We start from the raw sequence: 18,274 nt of genomic DNA, 5'->3' as shown, positions 1-18,274 counted from the left end.
TATATATATATGTGCATATACTTATATATAGTGATGTATTTAGCCATAAAGGAGAATGAAAATATGACATTTGCAGGACAATGGATAGATCTGGAGGTCTTTAGGTTAAGTAAGTTAAGTGCAGAAGGCCACCTGTTTTCTGTCATATGCAGCATCTAGTACCAAAAGATATATCCATATGTAGGCATAAGCATATATATATATATATATATTTGGTGTGTATGTGTGTGTGTGTGTGTGTGTGACATGATTGTAATATGGCTTGCTTTATGATATATGTGGAGAAATGGTAGAGGATATGAGAATGATTAAGAGGGAATAATAATAAAAACACACTCTGTCTATGGATCCAAACAGAATGAGAAATCTTACACAAAGCTGTTGAAACATAGAGGTGTGAAGGGAACTTGAATAGAAAGAGCACAGCAGATAGGACTTACCTGAAGCATGATTTATGCATTCATGAAATGTCAGAGGGTGAAATTTCAGAATTTCAGAGGGTGAAAATCCCTCTGTACAATTGAAGTGCTCTGAAGAGAAGGAAGGATGAATATATGTAGTAGATTCTGTTGGGGTGGCACTAGTGTGGGAATGGAAAATGGACAGGGTGACTGAGGATGCATATAGTCAGAGTACTTTGCATGCAAATATGATATTTGACTAATGAAACCTGTTAAAATATTTTAAGAAGGGGAAGGAGGAAGAAGGAAAGTAATCGAAGGGGTAAATTTTTATGCATATATGAAAATATCACAATGGAACCCCACTCGTGCAACATATGTCAAAAAAGAAATTATATAAAAAAAATAATTTGATCAACAGTGGGAAAGAAGATGATTGAAAAGCGTAATGAAATTTTATATCAAACTTCCCTGATCCATTGAAGGAATAAAATAATTATTGAAACTAGGAAAGCCTATTGGATGACGCTGACTTCAACATGAAACAATTGATTAACCTTGATTTTCTGCAGACTTCCCTACATATGAACAAACATTTATAGTTTTAAAAATGCAATAATCTCTGACCTTAAGATCTGAACAGCACTAAATTAGTTTCCAGAGTTAAGAACATGTCCCCTGGATTTACAATCCAGGAAGAGGAGAGAGCTAGAAGATCACAGTTCTCAGCCAGCCTGGGCAGAAGAGGCCCTGTGTTCAAGTTCTGGTACCACAAAGAGAGATGGGGGGAAGGGGAGAAAGAGGGAGATGGGGAGGGAGAGAGAGAGGGAGAGAGAAAGAGTGAGTGAGAGAGGGAATGCTAGATTTGGGCTAGTATCTCATTATAAATGATCACTCTTCTTCATTTCTTTCAAGTTTAACTAATTCAACTAAGAGTTGTTGAAACACTTTAGACCATGAACAAAGAAGAAAGGTCTCCACATGTTAGCAAGAAAGCTGAGAAGCTTTTGTAAGAAACCAGGCGACTGTTCTTACCTGCAGACTGTCTGTATTTTCCTGTAATAGGACAGCAAGGAGGACACAGCATTTGATTCACCTCTCACAAACTGGGACACGTAACTTAATTATGTGGGACATAAGTCCTTTCTCTCCAAAATGGGAGCAAAATCATCCCATCAGGTTGCTGAGAGGGGTAACTGGGTCTTTAAATATGGAACTCCATTTCATACATAATGAAAAGTTAAACATGCAGCTGATGCCTGTCTGTGAACTAGAGACTGCGACTCCTGTTATTCACTTCAGTTCTGGTTACTCCTCGTGTCCCTCAGGAATCCCTGCTTGCTTCTACCTATAATGTCTCCCCCAGTGTCCTACAAACCATAATCACATTTGTCATCCTATCCTCCACACTCACCTTCACTTTTCTTTCTCTTGTATCTTTCTGTCAAAGCAAAAACCTTTGTGTGGAGAATTGTGTTAATGAAAATAAAAGATCCTGTTGACACCTCTTGAAGCTCAGCAGAATGAAATGCTGGGCACTTTGGTGATGTCTGTTGCTGGCCTCACGCTGGTATGGATGGGTCTTGGCTGGACACTTCCTCCTCCTCTTGGATGAGGGGTATGTGGGAGGGGGACCCACAAGGAGGCAAACAAAAACCAAGGAGAGGGCTGTCAATCAGAAGAATCAAGACCTGCAAAAAGGCAAGAGAGGAAACTGTGCTGAGCATGATGGGAGATCCATAACCACCTTGATTAGAGGTGATGCTCCCTGCTGGGAAGAAAATGAGAGGAAATGGGAGGAGAAAAAAGGGGATGGTACAAGGGTCTGCCCATGTCATACAAAAGAGAAAGGAATTAGCTGAAACTAGAAAGGTCCATATTTAAATCATTCTGAGACTGGAATTAGAAAGTACAGAAGAGCTCATATATATATATATATATATATATATATATATTTACTCAATACAGTCTATAAAAGCTGAGATGGAAAGGAATTGGCTATTGACAAAATTAATGAGGTGTCTCTCCTCCAGTCCCTTAGTTCTTCCACTCAGACAAGGAACCTTATGTGTCCCAGGGAACGGATCCCCAGGAACTAGAAGAGAGGCTTTTACCTTGTCAAAAATGCTTTTCTAGGGGCTGGGGATATGGCCTAGTGGCAAGAGTGCCTGCCTCGGATACACGAGGCCCTAGGTTCGATTCCCCAGCACCACATATACGGAAAACGGCCAGAAGCGGCGCTGTGGCTCAAGTGGCAGAGTGCTAGCCTTGAGCGGGAAGAAGCCAGGGACAGAGCTCAGGCCCTGAGTCCAAGGCCCAGGACTGGCGCCAAAAAAAAAAAAAATGCTTTTCTGTCTGAACCAAGCCATCACTATTTATCTTGAGAGATAATCCCTATTCAAGGTGTGAATATTGTGACTGTATCCTTTCAAAGACGACTCCCCAAAGATGTCATTCTCCTGCAAAAGAGTTATTTTCACACACTGAACAGTAAGTTCTGAGACAGTCCAGAAGAGTTTAAACAAATCCTCTTAACAGAGCTGCAACATCCTGTGTCAATTAAAATGATGCCCTGCCTGCTTTCTGGAAGGCATACACAAGCCTGTAAACAAGGACTCAGTTTACTTTAGTCTAACCGAAGAGGCACTATAATCACTCACTGCAAAAGTCAGGTAACCTAGATTCTAAAATGAAATTATTTGTTATTTCACATTGGAGCTAGTTTTTAAACACTTTGCATCCTACTTTATACAATCATTAATACATTAGAAAATATTTTTATGAAATTTTGCCAGAAACAGAATCAAAGGTAATTTCTATGATGTCTAATATTAGCGAGGTTGTATTCCCATTTTAGAAACTGAGGCTAGACTTTGAAGTGGGTTGACATTTATTTCCAGAAATGATTACAGAAATTGCATCACAAATGAAATATTCCTTACCTGAAAAGTTTCCCGAAGTGTTACAAAAACTGTTTGAGGTTTGGAATTGCTTTTTGAGTTTGGAACATTCACCTGTTCCACTAGAATATCTTAGAAATAAGACTCAATATGAGCACAAAATTAGGTGCCCCATACAGTCTTATGTACCTAGTAGAATACTATTTTATTCACTATATGTAGTTCACGGAAAGATTGAATTCCATTGTCTTGTGACCTCAAGTGTAGAACTTTCCCTCATCAACTCAGAAATTTTAAAGTTTTGGAACACTTTAGATTTTAGAGTGTCACATTAAGAGTGCTCAAATTTTCCTCGATATAAACCTTGATTTCTCCTTTTATCCTTACAAGAAATGCCTATTGACTACTGTCAGATCAGATTTGGGGTTGTCTTTCAAGTTTTCACCATACAGTGCTCTTGATGCAAAGAACACCCTTGAGTTTTTCATCTTTCCTAGGTTGACTCCTAGCCCACAGATAATAGTGTTAGCCAATTGCTCTGGCCAGAGCTGTTGTGACAGACCCAAAGGATCTTATCTCGTGCTCAGGAAATGGTCATTCAATTGTGAGAGATGACTTCCCTAAGTGTAGTGATGTGCTTGCTGGACAGGGGTTATGCGACTAGGAGTGGAACTGTGTCCTCTCAACATTCTCTGGCTGAAGTCCTAACCTGTTGTATATTGGGATGTAGCCTCAGTTGGCAACAAGGTTGTTGCAGGTGTAATTAGATGAGATAGAATCACACTGGAATAGGGTGAGTTCAACCTATGTTGGACTGGTACTCTAATGATAAAGGAAAATCTGGACACAGACATGAACATAGAATGAATACCATATAAAACTGAGGGCAGCAATCAAAGTGAAATATCAACAAGGGACACACACACACACACACACACACACACACACACACACACACACACACACACACCACAGACTGCTAGCAAATTTCCAGGACTTTAGAGGCAGGAATGGAGCACTTTTTTCTTTACCACCTCAGAAGGCACTAGCCTGCCAATATGAAGGACTTGCAAATTATGCCTTGATGTGATATTTAGAGTCAGAACAACTTCATATCTTAACATAATCCATGCCATAGAGTAGTGAGCTACATGGTACCTCTTGTCTCTTAACCTTAATCCTCTATTACCTTAAAATCACATTAGCAATGGCACCTTTGTAGTCAATTGGAGGTAAGAGTCTGTCAGACTTTCCTGCTCCAGCTTTCCCAGAGTGGCCCTCACCATCTCTCCCATTAAGGATGGCACTGCTTTGTTGGGGATCTGTGACATGGCCAATCCCCTGTAAGGACGTGAGAAATGCAGTAAGGGGCCAGTGGGAAGGCCAATGTCTCTTGGCTATCACAGACACATCTGCTCCTGTATCTAATAGACCTCGAAAGGGCTTTTCTTGTATATAAATTGTAAGCTAGGGCCACTCCGTTTTATGTTTTGAACCCAAAATATGTCTGAAGACCCAAAACTCCTTTCTCCCCTAGGGTTTGTGGTGGCTGAGGCACCAACTCCAATTAAAGGAACAAGGATGAACTGAGCAATTCTTTGTCCTGCAGGCATAGAGATAACACTAGCAGGCGCTGAAGCCATGATTTTTATTTCTCCAGTATAGTCCTCATCTATCACTCCTGGAATAATGTGTAGGCCCCTCAGTGCAGAGCTGCTGTGGCCTAACAGTAAACCAACAGATTCCCTAGGAATGAGGCCAATGACTCCTGTAGGGAGGGCCTGGACTCCCATTTTCGGAGTCAGTACTGTGCAGGTGGAGGAACAGAGGTCGAGTCCTGCACTCCCTCGTGTTGCTCGGAGGAGACTGGAAACTGATTCTTGCTGCGGGTTGTTGGAGGATAGGCTTCAGGTTGGGGAAGGAAGGAGCCGCCCCCAAATTTTTCCGTGGGGCCAGGGGCAGGCCCCTCTGCCAGTTTCCTGAAATCGGGCGGCCATTGTTTTCTAAAATATATCTACCATCCCTGGCCCAATGCTCCCCCTTCTTACAACGGGAACAAATTCCAGGCCTAGCTCCCTTTCTTTGATTAAGGCAATGAGCCATCAAGTGGCCCATTGGTCCTCATGAAAAACAGCTGACAGGAGGCCCAGCAGTGCGAGGGCACCCCCACCCTTTCCTCTTTTTCGAGGGGTGCGTAAAAATTCAGTTATTGTTTGCCCTTGGAGTGCTGCACCCAGGGTGAGACCCTGCATATAGGATGGACCAATGTGTGCAGAGAGCTGAATATAGTCAGTTATTCCTCCCTTTTTCCTAAAAGGCCTGATGGCTGCTTGGCAAGCTGCATTAGCATTTTCATATGCCAATTGTTGTACAAGAACCTTGCCAGCATCTTCATCTTGGATCAGACGGCCTGTTGCCTCCAATAATCGAGAGACAAAATCTTGTTAAGGTACATCTGATCCCTGTCTAATTTTGGAAAGGTCTTCAGTCTTACTAGAGTTAGGGAGTCTATTCCAGGCATGTTTAGAGGCAGCACTGATCTGACCATAAATATCCGGAGTGTAATCTAACTGGGTCTGGGTGTCATTGTAATCACCTTCCCCAGCAAGCTGTGCAAATGAAGCAGGCACATTATTTGCCTTGTTGACATCTGCTGTGGCCTGACACTGTTCCACAAATTCAGACTTCCACAATAAGTAATCTCCTCCACTAAGACAAGCCTTAGACAACTGTTTCCAATCATTTGGGCATAAAGTTTTAGTATCCAAGGTTTCAAGAATGACTTGAGTAAATGGCGCTGTAGGGCGGTATTGGGCACAAGCATTCTTTAGATCTCTTATTTGTTTAAGTGGTAAAGGCTGATAAACTCTTTCGTTATCTTCATTCCCCCTTACAGGGAATAAATGAAAACCAGAAATGTCCTCCCCTCTTTGAGCAGCATGCACCAAGGAGAGTTGCAGGGTGCTTCACTTAGGGGTAGGAGGGCCAGGCGCCTTTAACAGCACAGGCTGAGATGGTACTGGCTGTGAGACAATAGCAGGCAGAAGGGGTGGTGGGAAAGGATCAAAGTCCACCAGGATTGTGGGCGGGGGCCCACAAGTCTCTACCTTTACAGGGGTTTGTTGTTCTGGATGAAGCTGTGACAATAGAGTTAGAACTGATTCCAACATATTCTCAACATGGGTCAATCTATCTTTAGTAGGCTCATTGCATAATTTCTCCTTAGTGTCTGAGCCATCTGAGTCTTCCTTAATATCTAGCCCAGTGGGTTCAGACCTTATTAATTTCCTCAGCTCTTCCCGGGCAGCTGCATATGCTCCTGGGCAACTCTCATCGGGTCCCTGTTCAGTTTCTCCAGTCGATTGACTGAATTTAATGTGTTCACGTCTAGGATCTAAGCAATCTCTGACCAGGTTCCAAAGAGTAAAGGCGTCCACTGGGGTTTTTTCAGGGTCTTTTGTGTCATAATGTCCCTGAATCCTTTTTCCCACTTTTTGCCAAACTTCTAAGTTAATGGTTCCTTCCTCTGGGAACCAGGGGCATATTTCCTTGATGAAGTGAAAGAAACATTCCAATTGACTTTGCCCCACTTTCACTCCCTGGGCATGAAGCGTCCCTTTAAGGTCTTGCATGTACAGCGTGCAACTGTTACTTTGTCCCATTATATTTTACTCCCGACTATATTTTTCCATACTCTCTCCCACTCTCTTTCCCAAGTTATTGGATATCCTCTTACCTCAGCGGGGTCCTCTGCCTTCATCCCAGGTTTTCAGGTCCCTGTTCAGGCACCAGTCTGCTGAGCCAGCCATCAGCAATGAGGAAATCCTGATTGAGGGGTCGAGGATTAAAGAAAAAGAAAGATAGCTAAGAGAAAAAAGAAGACAAGAGACAAAAGATGGGGTTCAGGAGGTCTGCATCTCAGGATTGTAACTCAAGACTGCAGCTGTGTTTACTCTTAACTTACACCTTATATGCAGTTTTGGAACCAGGGAATAGCATAGGGTTGTTAAAATTCAAGAACACAAAGAAGCTTTGAAGTTCGCAATATTTGATGGCAGTAAACAAAGGATGAGGTTGATTAACAATCGGAATGTACTCCAGGGGACATAGCAAAGCAGACATAGCAAAGCAATTCCGGGTAGTGGCAGAGGAACTAGAAAGCAAATGTCCTTGCACTTAGCTTATCCTTGTGATAGCAACATAGCCAGAGATCAAAGTGAGAATAACTGCTGGCTCTGCTCCCTACGCACAGTCCCGAATCTCCACCTCCCAAGGAGTCTGGGCCTGAGCGCTGGCACCTGGCTTCCTTAGTACCCTCTGGAGAGCTTGCTTTGTGATCCTGAGACGCAGGTGTGATTCGTGGTCATCTTCTGGAGCAGGCCTGACTCAAGGGGACCGCCCCTTTTACAATTCAGGGCACACCTTCCAGTTCCAGACTCCACTCCAAACTCGCACATCAAAGATTTCAAATGGCCTATTTGGAATATTTGTAATATTAACCATTATTTTATACATTAAGGGATTATTACAGCTCCACATCATGATCAAATGAGACTGTTAGTATTGATGAATCGTGTCATTATGTGCATATATCCACTCTCAGAGCTAAATACGTGATGGAGTACAAGTGTTTAAAATCTGTAATGGGTTCTATATCCCCAAGGATGGTATTGATTGTTGGGAATGAAGCCAGCCCTAGGCCACAAATGAAGTTTCACTACTCAGCATGTAAGTGTGGAATCGAGTCAATTATTTTTATTTTACCAACATCAGCAATTTGACAGTGTTCCTTGGGATGAGGTTGCACCCAAACACAACACTTACTGGTATTTGAATACTTGCATGGTGTACATTTTACATTTTTATTAATATAAATTAATTGCATAATTGTGCTTTTCCATACATGCATATATAATGTACTTTGGTCAGATTTACTCCCTGTGCAACTCATGTTTTATTTTTGCTTTCTCCTTTCCTCCCTTCAAAAATAGTAGTTCACGAGTACCCTTATGCAAGATTTATACATTTATAATGTGTTTGCTTATCTATAGAAAAAATTCAAGATCTCTGTCAGAATGTGTGGGGGCTATTATGTTTCCCTGCCGGATAGGGCTGAGCTCCCAGCCTCGGCGCTGGCATGTGGATGTGGCGGTCAAGGCTGGGGCCTCAGCTCCACGTGGGCTCTGTGCTGCTTACAGATGAGCCTCCCGTGGTCTCGTCCACCTGGGCTGCATGTAATCCGTGTCCCATGACCGCAGCTCCCAAGGAGCGAGGCACACGAGCTAGGCACACAGGTGTGCGCCGTCCGCGTGGATGTGGCACGACTTCTAAGTTGAAAGTGCACAAGGCAGTTTCTGCTGCACGTGGAGCGGATGGTGCTCGGCCTAGGATGAGCCATCAGGCAGGGGGAGCACCTTCGAGGGCTCGGGTTCCCCCCTGGCCTGGAGTGTGGTAGACCTCACCCCAGGAACAGCAGAGATGCCCTGGCGGTCCAGGAAGCTGAGCGGATCACGGTTCACGGCCCGGGGGGTTTAGCTGGGGCCACGGAGAGATGGTGGGGTGCGGGCCACCTGCCCATGGGAGCTCCGCAGAGCAGGGATTGTGAGCCCTCAGCTCACTGGCCGACCACACGTGCCCTGCACCCTCAGCTCCATGGCCCTTAGCTCCCTGGCTGTCCTCAAGGGCTCTGTGCCCTCAGTTCCCCCGCCGTCCACGCCAGCCCTTCACCCTCAGCTCCCCAACCGGCCACGGGTGTCCTGCGCCCACCCGACTTCCAGAGCCAGAGGCTTGTTCTTGCTCAAGGCTAGCACTCTACCACTTGAGGCACAGTGCCACTTCCAGTTTCTTCTGTGTATGTAGTAATGGAGAATTGAACCCAAGGCTTCATGCATGCTAGGCAAACACTCTACCTCTAAGCCACATTCCCAGCCTCCCCCCCATAGTATTTTTTTTTTTTTGCCAGTCCTGGGGCTTGGACTCAGGGCCTGAGCACTGTCCCTGGCTTCTTTTTGCTCATGGCTAGCACTCTGCCACTTGAGCCACAGCGCCACTTCTGGCCATTTTCTATATATGTGCTGCTGGGTAATTGAACCCAGGGCTTCATGTATAAGAGGCAAGTGCTCTTGCCACTAGGCCATATCCCTAGCCCCACCCCTATAGTATTTTTATACTCATAAACCCAATAAGTAAATTCAATGCTGTTATGGATTTCATGTCACGTGATCACAAAAGGCCTATGTGCTATAGCCTTGATCTCTATCTAGTCTGTAGAACTATTGAGTTGTGTGACTTTGGGAGCCAAGCCTGCAGCTAATCTCATTCTGACCTCTGGCTGTGTTGTTTATTACAAGGATATGCTAAATGCAAGGACATTTGTTTACTAGTAACTCAGCCCTTATCCGGAATTGCTTTGCTATGACCATGACCACTGGAGTACATTCCTATGTTAATCAACCTCATTCTGTCTTTACTGCCATCAGATGTTGCGAACTTCAAAGCCTCTTTGTGTTCTTGAATTTTAGCAACCCTATGCTATTCTCTGGTTCCTAAACTGCATATAAGCTGGAAGTTAAGAATAAACGTGGCTGCAGTCTTGAGTTACAATCTTAAGATGCAGACCTCCTGTACCCCATCTTCGCCTCTTGTCTTTTTTCTCTTGTCTTGTATTTTTCCTTTTCTTTAATCCTCACCCCCCTCATTCAGGATTCCCTTTTCACTGCCAGCTGGCTCCAGCAGTGTGAGACCTTTAGAAGGTTAGAGATTAATGATGAGAAAGTAAATATTATTGGTTAACACTGTGGACCTTCCTCAAATTCCTGTTGTCTCTTTTTCCTCTATGAGATTGTGAAGAGCAAGGAGGATTAATACTCTTTGAATCTTAAATGTATGCTATAAATAATGCACATACCTCCCCTTTATGGGGTTATGTGAACCACATACCCATCAAAACTTTTTCTTACTTTTCCAGTGTCCACGAAGTGAGAATCTTTTCACACAGTCTCTTTCAACATCTCACACTTTGGTGAGAGGAATGCTTATGTAGCAAGCCAATTACCCAATGAATGAAACTCCATGGAAAGGAGCAAAATAAACGTCTCATCAACATAATGTAATTCCCAGGTACTTTATCAAAGCATTACAAACCTACTAAGAAATATGGAATACATATTTTATAACAATATTCTAAATCAACATTAGGAACTATAAATTTATTTTTAATTTTTGGTACAGATCCTAGGGCTCAATTCAGGATCTTTGCAATGTTTTCTTTTCTTTTCGTTTTTGCTGAAGGTTAGTACTCAACCATTCAATGCACAGCTTTTTTTGTGCTCGGTTGATAGAAGCGTCTCATAGATTTTTCTATTCATTCAGGCTTTAACCTGACATATATAATTTTAGAGCTGAGGATGTCAGTCTCCTGAATATATTGGATTGCAGGCATGAGCTACATCTGTCCAAATTTCCTTTTTGGAGGTTAAATTCTCACAGGTGTTCCTGTTTGGACTGACTTCAAACCACGATGCTCAAATCTCAGCTTCCTGAGTAGGTTGTAGTTCAGGCCTAAATTGCTGACATCCAACCACATATATATTTTAAGGGTGAATTTTCATCACTTATATGTTCTTACAATTAAATCCAACCCACCTCTGTAGTTCCTATGGCCCACTGTATCATATCTTCAGATAAAGACAGTTGATTATTATGTAGAACATGTGGAAAAACCTTTCTAATTCCACCTTAAGTTCAAGACCTTCTGGAAAAGTCCAGACATTAAAAATGTCATATTCTGCCTCCAACTTCCTGTCTCATCCAAAATCACTTGATCCACAGCAGATTGTGAAATTGGATGCTCCTCAGAAAAGGGCGCAACTAAAAAGATACACCATCTTATGGTGAAATATATCCCAGAATTAAGACAGAAAACCTGAACTAAGCAAAGCTCCGGATTGTCTTTAATTTCTGATTCAGAATTCAAGAATAGCAGAGATACCTGATGAAGTACAGTAGAAGTAAACCTACAGAGGAATACACCAAAAGAAGTGAAAAGCCTCCTTTCAAGAGAGGACAACTTCAAGTAAATAGTCATGAGTGAGACAATTTTCACTTGCCTAGCTTCAGTTTGCCACAAGGAGTAATTTTATGAATGTCTCTAGTTTGTCTTTTCTACATTATTAATATCTGAAGTAGAAGTAAATTATGTCACTTATGAAAATGTGTTAAATTTCATTCAGCAATTGATCCCTTGCTTTTCTTATTTTAAAATTTAATTTTATTGCCAAAGTTATGTATAGAAGGCTTACAGTTACATACATAAGGTAGTGACTACATTTCTTGTCGAACATGGTTATCTCCTCCCTTGTTTTTTTCCCACCATCCCTACCACCCTATATCCCCACCCCCAAGTTGTAAAGTTCAATCCCATCATATTGTGTTGTGAATATCGCTGTTGCATTGGTTTGCCCTTTGTCTTTGTCTCACCATTTTGTTGTTCCCCTTCCCTTAGTTCAGATAAACATTATATAAAATGCACAGGGCACCAAAATCAAATACAGTGACAATAAACCAGAATTAACCCCAGCTAAACCACTGTGGGGAAAATGAAAGGAAAAAGAAATAACTTCACATAGTACATTAAAACGGAAACATCAAAGTAAAATCTCTTGTTTCCATATCTTGGAGTTCATTCCACTGAGCACCATCTTATATGGTCATATGTACTAACCCAGAAAAACAACAAATGAAAGAAAGGTTGGACAACTGGGATTGCATGAAACTGCAGAGCTTCTGTATGGCAAAGGGCATAGCTAACAAGATTAATAGAAATCCCATGGATTGGGAGAGGATCTTCAATATCCATACAAGTGACAAGGGTCTACTATCTAGAATATACTTAGAACTAAAAAAATTAAAGCCCCCCAAAACAAATCTTCAAAGAAACAACCACCCCATTAATAAGTGGGCTAAAGATATAAAGAGATACTTCTCTGAAGAGGACATAAGAATGGCCAATAGACACATTAAGAAATGCTCAACATGTCTGGCCATACAGGAAATGCAAATCAAAACACCATAGTAATTGCAACTGGCCCTAGTAAGAATTGTCATTAGCAAGAAATCTAAAAATGATGGATGCTCCTGGACATGTGGCCAAAAGAGATCACTACTACACTGTTGGTGGGAATAAAAACTTGCCCTACCACTCTGTTAAGTAGTACGGAGGCTCCTCAGAACATTAAACACAGAGGTCCCCTGGAATCCAGCAATCTCACTTCTGAGCGTTTACAGATAGCCACAAACAAGGCCACACTACAGATATCAGCAAAACCATATTCACTGAAACATTGTTTACCATAGCTAAGAAAGGAAACCAACCCAGATGCCCCTTGGTAGATGAATGGATCAGAAAGATGTGGTATATATATATACAATGGAATTCTATGCTTCCATCAGAGAAAATGCCATAGTCCATTCATAAGGAAATGAAAAGGCTTGAAAAAAAAATCATATTAAGTGAAGTAAGCCAGGCCCAAAGAAAAGCAGGTTGCATGGTTTCTCTCATTTGTAATAATCAGTAGAGGTAATTTGAAAGTCAAAGAATTCATAGAACATAGAATTAACATTGTCCTTGTTACTGGTCTGGTTTTCCTGAAGTGCATATGAACACATGTCTAGTGTGCCTCACAGACATTTCAACAATATAGTTCGTTGGGTTTTAGGGAAAATACCTGAAATATTTAATTTCATATGGTAAGGAAACCATCTAAGAAGTGACTTTGCTTATGGTATTTGCCACCTGAAACAGAAGGCTTTACCTGTGTGTGGAAAGCCACTGTCTTCTTACTATTTCCAACTATTTGTACTTCTGCTTGATGAAGAAGCATCTCATGGAGAGCCTGGGCCACAGCATACACAGAATTGTATATATTGTAACTGTCTCCAGACATAGTCATGTCAAAAATGTTTCCAGGCAACCAATCCAAGGAGGCATCACGAGGACAGTTCTCCCATGTTACACAGTCACACTCAGAACCTGAGCAATTAAAAGAGACAAACCACAGCCAAGCAAGGAAAAAGTCTTCTGGGTACATGGAAGGATTCACTGCCTGGACAAAATCTGTGAATCCAGAAACACTTGGGTGATTATGTGAAAGCATGAGAGGTACGTACAATGAACCTATCATGAAATTTTTCCTCTTCGTGGTTGAATCCCACTGTGAATTCATGATACAAACTTTTCCTTTTATGAACTATTCCTCAACAGACATCATTACATAGACTAGGGATTCATAATTTCCATAGAGAATGAGGATATTTGTTGAAGATTTACTTATCTCGTCATAAAGTGTCATGAAGTTTAATGGCATGATATGATTTTGGATTTCTAGCACCAAGGCTGCACAAACTCTATTCTTATCCATCTCTTCTTTCAATTCAGGAAGAATCCACAAGCCATTCTCATCTTGAAAGGTTAACAGTCCCACCCAGTTCCATCTGAAGTAAAGCAGTAAGGAGACCATGGCAGTGGCCATCGATGTGTCGTTTCGGGCCATCTGATAGAGAGCAGGGAACTTCTTGTGGTGGGCACGATCAAAAGGCCCAAAGGGAATGAAAATTGGATGCTCCATGAATGAGAAGATTTCTACCCACCACAGTGTCAGTCATGATATATTTTATGTAACCAGTTGATGTAGGAGGAAGGTAGGTTTTGCTTTTTGCATTAAAATAGTTTTTAATGGTTTACTGCATATCTGTTCATACCATGCCTCTTGATGTTTGTCACTATTTCCATCAGATCTTCCCATCTACATCAGTCCTACCCATAGTTTGACTCTCCTAGTTCTATTTTCACATATGTATATTGAATATTGTGCTGTATTATCCCAACTCCCTGTTTCTCTGCCTCTTTACACATTCCCTTAATACATATACCCCTGAGACAAGATATGCTCCATGTTTCTTGTGTTCATAGTTTTTGCTGTCAGTTGATGAGGGTGGTCATACCATGGAATTCCATCCTTTTGTGTACTATACTTTACATCTTAATCTTGTATATATGCAAATGGATATGTGTGTGGTGCATATTTATTCCATTTTGTGTTCATATTTTAGGTGTAACTTTCACACATGAGAGAACACATGATCCCTTTCTCTTTCTGAGGTTGACTTACTTCATTCAACATATCTTGCACAGGCATCTGAGTGTGCATTTGTGTGTGTGTGTGTGTGTGTGTGTGCGCGCGCACGCAGTGGCATGAACTCAGGACCTCATTTACTTTCCCCGCATTTTCTCTCAAGAATAGTGCTGTACAACTTGAACTACACATTACTCCCTGCTTTTTGCTTGTTAATTAGATAAGTTTCCAGAGTAGCTAGCATTGGAGTTGTGAGACATCATCACCCAGTTCAACATATGTTTACACTTTGAAGTCATTGTTCAGTTCCTCATTTTTAAACAAAAATAATTGTTAAAGCTTAAAACTTCAAATAATTCATTTTTCTGTTCTAACATTTCCATCATCCTTGCTAAACAATGGGACTATATTTCCCATTACCTTGAATTTCTATTCTCTGATATCTAAAAGTTTGATAGGTTCATAAAGCCAGTCTCTCCATAGCGTTCTAACAGCTGAAATGGCACCAAATGAGACATGACCATAAATGTTGCTAAAATCCTTACTCTTACCTGAGGAAACCTATACAGGTCCAGAAATTTCCCAGTTTGGGCAGATATTACTCCTGATAGTCCAGTTAGTACTGCTATGGACTTGTTTTCTCTTGCACAAGAGTAGTTTGGAATGTTGTAGTTCCCAAAGAGGCTAATAAAGAGATTTTTAAGTGTTTTCCAAGCTTCGACCTGAACATAATGGATATCAAACCCCAGAGTCACATTATGTAAAAGATTAGGGTTTTTGTTGATCTCTTCAACAGCAAAAGTGAAGGCCAAAACAAACAGGTAGTTCTTGAAGTTAAGCCTGGGAAATGAGCATCAAAATTGAGGAATATTTCAAACCTTATGACTATGATGGATTGAATGCTACATTTTTTTCCAAGAAATATGTTAAACTATTACCCACTATTTGGATGGAATGTGGATGTAGTCTTATGCTTGGATACAGGATTAGGGGACAGGAATGACTCCTCTTCTTTTGTTTGTTTGTTTGATTTTTTTGCCAGTCCTGAGGCTTGAACTCAGGGCCTCAGCACTATGCCTGGCTTCTTTTTGATCAAGGCTACAATTCTACCACTTGAGCCACAGCACCAATTTTAGCTTTTTTCTATATATGTGGTGCTGAGGAATCGAACCCAGGGCTTCATGCATGCGAAACAAGCACTCTACCACTAGATCATATCCCTAGCCCCTAGATGGGAACATGAATGAGAATTAGAAAACTTAAGTTGAGAGAGAGAGCTTGCTTATTCTCTAGTACCACATATAACACAGCACAAACCTCTTGTCCATTCAATATGGAATAGGCTTTTATGACACCAAATATTCTATTGCCTTTATCTTATAGTAACTGGCTCCATCTGAGTGAAAAATCTTGCTTTGAGTCCCTCAGTTTATGTTATGATTACATCAAGCATATATAGATTCAACAGATATGGTCTGACCTGGAGATGCATGCTAGGACATGGTGTTTCAATCTTGTTACCCTGTAGTAGATGTTAAGAGGTAGATACTCCAGGTATTTGAATTACTTTGTTAACTAGACAAAGCTGCAACATTCAGTTTCTGAAAAAATATGTTGTAAGAAATGGGCCTACAGAGGATTACCTTAAAGGGTCCCATGGAGATAGAATGACTACATTCATTGCCTGTTTCTCTTTGGTAAAATTCTTCACATAATTGCCTAGAGAACTAGAGGCTTCTCATTTTAGTGGTGAGTTTTAATATTTATTCATAGGTGGGCCACTTACTCTCCTATTAGTCATTCATGTACATTTGTACTTGGATCTACCTAGTATAAAACCCATCAGCCAGTGGTCATGTGAATGTTCTGGATCACAGAGTTATCTTCTGAAAATTATTGATTAATTTTCTTAGCAGTAAATACAAGAAGACAGAGGTAATTTGTTCCAAGAGTACTGCGTGCATGCATGTAAATTCCACAATGGAACCCCTTCAAAATATAATTTGTCCTAACTCAAAACAATAAAAATTTCAAAAATCCCAAAGAATTACCATTTTGGTGATGGTATATAAAAATTAAAAAACTGGAGGCACCTCCAGTAATTAAAACTACGTGTGCCTGTACTCCTAGCTGATGTTCCTGAGTTAAGCCAGATGTGGTGGAAAAGCCCATTAACCTTCTAATCCCCAGTTAACCTACAGGAAACCGGAAGTGGAGGTGTGGCTCAAGTGGTAGAGCAACAGCCTTGAGAGAAATGGCCAATCAAGAGTGCAAAGCAAGCTAAGTATTAGTGGCTCATCCCTGTATTGCCAGTGCGTGTGTGTGTGTGTGTGTGTGTGTGTGTGTGTGTGTGTATGTACCTGCTAGTGCCGAGAAACCATCCTTGAGCTTATTTCCTCAAGACTCTCACTCTTCCACCTGACCTAGGGCTCTCCTTCCTGGGCTTGGTGGTTCCTTGGAGATAACAGGCTTACAGAATGTTATGCCTCAAGCCTCCATCCTCAGAGCAGCCTCCTGAGTAGTTAGGATTACAGTCATGAGCCACCAGCCTACAATCAGAATTATTTTAAAATAAATACCCTCACCATATAAGTGTTAGCCAAGAAGTCTCACGTGACTGGTCTGTGAGACTGGTAGGAAAGTTGTTTGCAACATTTTAGTACAAAAGTGTACCACTGACTCTGCTTAATTGTACACACACAACTTCAACTTCCCCAATGACTGCTGGGATGGCGGAGATACAGGGATGCTGGAATCGAATGAAAGTGTCACAGCCCCTGGAAAGCAAGGAAACCACCAGCAGAAAATGACTCCACAGTAAATGCGATATCAAATAATGAAAGAAAGCTGTTTCTTGTGCCTAGGGATGGGAGGGAGGTCAGGGTAGAGAAGACAGGGCACATTCATGTGAGCACCTAGATTTCCCGCAGCCATGGCCCATCCTGAGAGGGAGAAACAGTAAAGGGAAACAGTGTGAGGATTTACTTACAGCTTGTAGTGTTCATTGCTGGGAGCTTCATCATCACTGCCCTCTGCTCCCAGTGTAGAGGGGGAAAAAGCCAGCGATCATCGCATCTCCATCCCTGTGCATTCAGTGCTTCATGGTAGAAAAGCAGCTAGTGCCGGTCAAGGATATGACAGAGAGGGAAAACTGGAGGAAAATGTGTATGAAAATCAAAGGGCACATCCCTGAAGCATCTGCCAAAGTGAAATTCTCTCTGGAAATGAGGCCCATTGTGTCCTGTGTGAATCGTCATATATCTTTGCATAGGTGCACATGAGTCTTTTTATTGACCAAGTTGTACACTGTAGCTACCTTTCCTGGAAGCGTCTTGTGAATCCCCAGGAAGAATGTGTAAAACCCTTTCCTGGGGCTCTGCAGCTGCGGCCTTGCATGCAGGAGAAAAACACGAGTTGGATAACATGTTTGTAGATTCTCCTTCTTCATCGCAGGTGCCATGATTTCCTCCAAGACCACAGGTAGTGAGGCCCCAGGGATGAAATTATCTGTGATGTACTTAGACAAACATCTGTGTCAAGAAACCATTTGCATGAAAGTGTTTGGGATGATGCAACTGGATTGCACCACAGGATGTCATGTCACATACACAGTGGAATGGCTGCATCATAGCTTTACCAGTTGGTACTTCAGCTAAAGTTACTAGGGAATCATACCCAGATGGTCAATTCAGACATCTAACTTCCATAAGAGCCACAGAACATTACTGGTTGACTGAAGTGGATTCCATAAGAATTCCGTGCACAGAGGCCTCCACAAATGCTTCGATTTCCTATTGCCTAAGGAGGCAATGGTGCTGGTGAAACCAGCAACTATATGTCA

General features: G+C 41.8%; 1 pseudogene; it reads right to left on the bottom strand.

Moving 5' to 3' along the window:
- The window catches only part of LOC125366977, a 98,836-nt pseudogene extending 82,722 nt beyond the window's left edge, over positions 1–16,114 (bottom strand).
- Positions 16,115–18,274: the final 2,160 nt, after the last annotated feature.

This window comes from Perognathus longimembris, chromosome 18 (assembly GCF_023159225.1).
Source record: "Perognathus longimembris pacificus isolate PPM17 chromosome 18, ASM2315922v1, whole genome shotgun sequence".
Lineage (NCBI taxonomy): Eukaryota > Metazoa > Chordata > Mammalia > Rodentia > Heteromyidae > Perognathus > Perognathus longimembris.
This window is presented reverse-complemented; position numbering and strand designations above follow the sequence as displayed.